The sequence below is a fragment of the Bidens hawaiensis genome, unplaced genomic scaffold (assembly GCF_021521415.1).
Source record: "Bidens hawaiensis isolate Kalapana, Puna unplaced genomic scaffold, B.hawaiensis_p1.1 tig00003902_1, whole genome shotgun sequence".
In the NCBI taxonomy this organism is placed as follows: domain Eukaryota; kingdom Viridiplantae; phylum Streptophyta; class Magnoliopsida; order Asterales; family Asteraceae; genus Bidens; species Bidens hawaiensis.
Genome location: NW_027491226.1, coordinates 2,119,570 through 2,123,745, shown reverse-complemented (window position 1 = coordinate 2,123,745; position 4,176 = coordinate 2,119,570). Strand labels below are relative to the sequence as shown.

Genomic DNA, 4,176 nt, shown 5'->3' with positions numbered 1-4,176 from the left:
TATTTGGATCATCTCGTGTGTTACACGGGATCTATAACTAGTATCTATAATATATATAAATGAAACCTTTAAAACCTCTCTGGTTGCACCCTACATTCTCTCAAGCCACCAGATTGCTTTATTTGTAAATGAAGGCTTTTCATGCATTTAACCCGAATTTATGGGTATGGGTCTCACCAAACCCAAATAGCCCTTAAACGGGTTATAATATCTCATTAAATTAAAAATTAATCTCAACAAATATTTGATGTGAAAATCCTATAAAATAGGGATATACTAAAAATTAGTATATGATTTTTTTTAAAATATATTATTTATAATTAAGAAACAATTTTATAGTAAAAAAAATAAGCGAGTCTTGTGTCTAACCAAACCTAGATAACTTTTAAACAGAGTTATAACATCTCATTTGTTTGTAAAACTCTTTCATCATCAAACCCTAAATATATTATTAACTTCCTTACAATAAATAAAATTAAAATCAAAAAAATATATAAATACTAGAAACAAATAGTGCAAAACAATCCCCGCATACGGGGGATAAATCCTTGTATAAATGGTGAGTGTGCAGGCACATAAAAAACGAAAACTAAACAATTCATGTTATGTTAGCTAACACCTACATAATAAATGTTGAATGTGCAGGCACATAAAAGCATTAAAATAATAAAGAGATCATCAAACCATAAAAAGAGTTGTCTTTTAGAAGTAGAGCTGAAAATAGGTTTGTGACGGCCAAGCTCTTAATGAGTAGTTGGGCAGCTGAGCTTAACTAATTTACAACCTTGATTTCAACTTTTTAAAATATTCCACAAATAAAGATGTGCATGTGAAGTTGATGAGTCCGGAAAGTGGTTCATTTGGATTTCATTTTTAATAACGTTCAACGAAAATTGGGCAAACGAGTATGTCATGTCATGTCTGCATCTCCAGATTTTTTTGTTATTGTTATTGCTTTTACAATTTCTTTCTAATGTTTATGATCCAAAAATCAACCCTTGTTGACTGACCCATTCAAGGTCAACCCTAAAGATCTTGGACCAAACAAAACTAGCCAATTACCATGTATTTCAACACAACCATCCTATGATTTTTATTTTCATCTAGAAGTTATACATCAACCAAAACTACCCTATTATCATGTATTTCAACAGAAGCCATCCCATTTTTCATTTTCATTTTCACGCTATTAGCATATACTAGTCCTGCAACTCGCACCCATCGCTCCTGACGACCCCACTGATGATGTTCCATGAGTTCGATGGATTCCGATTGGTTGTATGCTTCTAAAAGTTAAATAGTAGATTGCATCATTGAGGCATGAAATTTGACAAAATGGCTAAGGAGTTAAGTTGCAAGACAAGGTCATAAGGTTGGTTCTACATACACTAATTCTTTTGTGACAAAACTTAAAATTGTTAATAAAAAAACTTTGGAGCTACATTTTTGTACCTTGTGCCAAATCAGCCATCACAGTGTCAACATTTGATATCACAACAATTAGAACAATTACGAATTTGCAAAGTGATGGATGGATGATGATTCCTACAACTACATTACACTTTGTCTTGTTGGTCATATGTACACAACCACCATATCCCCCCTCCTTTCCTCCTATCTCCTCTCATTCCTATTAATAATAATGATATATAACGTCAGCAACACTCTCAAAAACCTAAATCAAAAACCCAATGTCTCCTCCTTCCCTTTAACCCATCTTCACCACATCCCGCGTGCAATGCCACCTGCAGCCATTCTTTAAGCATTTCTCACATTCCGACTCATTCACGCTCTGTTTGGTGTCAAGATTGTGCATCATCTGCATCCGAATCACTCCCAGAAGAGCTCCCAGAACCTGAATCTGTAAACAAATTACAATCAACCTTATTATATACCACTTCTTGTTTTTCAACATACTTCAAGTTGCTGGAAAGACAAGATTCAATACCACTGGAAGACGACGAATCACCGCTGCTCGAGCTGCTTGATCCACTTGAACTGCTGCTTGCAGCATTGTCGTTTCCATGGCCCGCACCTGCACCGAGGCCAACACCACCGTCATCTTTCTCAATCTCCACGTGCGGGAAGCTGCTTTCTGGCATCTCCTCCCCAATGTCAACATCCTCCTCCCCTGTTTCTTTCTTGCTCTTCTTCATATTATCCATTTTCTCAACAAAAGGAACCTGTATCAAACAAAACCATCAATAATCATACTAACACGAATAAAACGAACATAACACAGGAAATGCTATATAAAAGCCTTACATCATCAATGTCGGCCGAGGCACTTGCAGCAGCAAGAGCTGGATTACTACTGACCAAAAGCGCTTGTCTTTTCGTCTTGCTAACATGTTTCTTCCAATTGGTCACAAACCGATCAAGCTCCCAAAGCGTTTCCGTATCCAGCGCTTCGATATCAAGCTCAATTTCATCACCCTCTTGCGCCAACTGATCGTTCCTCTTCCGTATAATCTGCAACAACTGAGGCATCTTTTCCGGAGGCATACTCTGCAACCCTAACCCTAACTTTTGTTTCTCCTCCATATTCATTTCCCTCTTGTTCGGGTCTTTCGCCCTCGGTTTTGGCTGCTTCGGCACTAATGCCCGTGTTGAAGTCGACGTCGGCTTGATCTGTTCCGCAGCCTGCATTGGCGATGGGGTTCGTTCCCGTACCCTTTCCTGTATCCTTTCATGTATCCGTTCCTGTACGCGTTCTTGTTCCATCTGCACAGGCGATTGAACAACCGGTGGGATAATCAGATTAGACGCGGTCGAGTGATTTTGCTTGTTGGAAACCGAAGGCATAACCGGGGCACTGGTTTTCGGTTTCTTTACTCTCTCGGGCGATTGAATATCGTCCCACGAACTTCCATCCAACTCATCCACAGCCGAAAACTCATTAACCTGATGATGGGTCGCCAATTTCACCTGAATCGGTCTAAACAGCTCCTCGAAATAATTCAACAGCTGATCCGCCATCCCATGAACCTCATCCGTTCTCGGGTTATACAACATCGCATTCTCAAACACCAATCTCACATCCATCGCAAAATCCACGGGATTCCCATACAAATGCTTCGACAAATTCGACTTCACCGTGCCCAAATCCATCGGCCGTTTAATAATCTGGTGATAATCATGAAGCCCTAACGCAACCGCATCCACCGGCTTATTAAAAACCCAGCTCATCTTATGCTTCATCAATTTCGTCAAAGCCTGCCGGCACATCTTCATCAAATTCTCATCGGCTTCACCTCCGTTTACCCTAAATTGCTTCCGCTCTCTCGGGTTCAACCCAAACGGCCCCGGCATCCGTTTATTCCCCGACAATCTCTTAAACTTACCATTCACCGATCTGGGGTTAGGGTTTACACCCGCAGCCTGAATCCGATCGTTTAAACCCGAATCCGTTCAAGATCCGCCACCAATTTCTTCCCCAGCTCATTAATCTCGCTTCTCGAACAGGCGGCAACGTTATAGGTCACATACCCACCGTGATTGAACCCATTACCGTACACCCCGGTCTCGACCGGCCTCTGATTGAACGAGTAGGCGTCATCGGACGCCGTCTGAGTCACCACAGGATCAACGGCACCGTTGTTCGGAAGGCGGCCGTTAATACTCACGTTGCCGAAATGCTTCTTCTTGCTTGATTTGGGTTTTTGGCTAGGGTTAGGGTTAGGGTTCAGATGACGAGGATTATTGTTGGAATAATTTGGGAATTCACCCATGAATGATTGATGATGGACGTAGCTCGTCTGATTATTATTCCTACTTGCTAACGCCGTCGACGCCATTAACGGAACTCGACGGCAGCGTTAACGGCGGATCTGTATCAATCATACATACATGCGTAATAATAACAATAGCAGACGACGTCGTTCGCCAGAAGAAAATTAAAGAACAAGAAATATATATAAATAAATATTATTTTTAATATTTATATAATGGAGATTATGGTGTTCTAGGGTTTGATACTGAGCGAAGATTGAAGGGGTTGGGGGTGGTTCTTAAAGGCGATAAGATCTGACCGTCGTAAACCCGGGCAGGATATCCGCCGTTGATTACTTTCTGACCGCTCATCCAACGGAGGATATTCATTCACCTGCTGTCTGGGCAACTTGCCCATCACACCTGTAATCGACGGCTGAGAACAGATCCGTTTCACACGTGGCG

At 41.0% G+C, this 4,176-nt stretch overlaps 1 pseudogene across 1 annotated transcript; it reads right to left on the bottom strand.

Annotated features, from left to right (window-relative positions):
- Positions 1-1,787: 1,787 nt before the first annotated feature.
- On the bottom strand, positions 1,788-3,863 carry LOC143624619 (transcription factor GTE7-like; annotated as a pseudogene). The gene is made up of 3 exons (XR_013152147.1): positions 2,266-3,863; positions 1,949-2,183; positions 1,788-1,861 (listed from the first exon to the last, which is right to left on the bottom strand). The product of XR_013152147.1 is annotated as a transcription factor GTE7-like (transcript).
- Between the last annotated feature and the right edge of the window lie 313 nt (positions 3,864-4,176).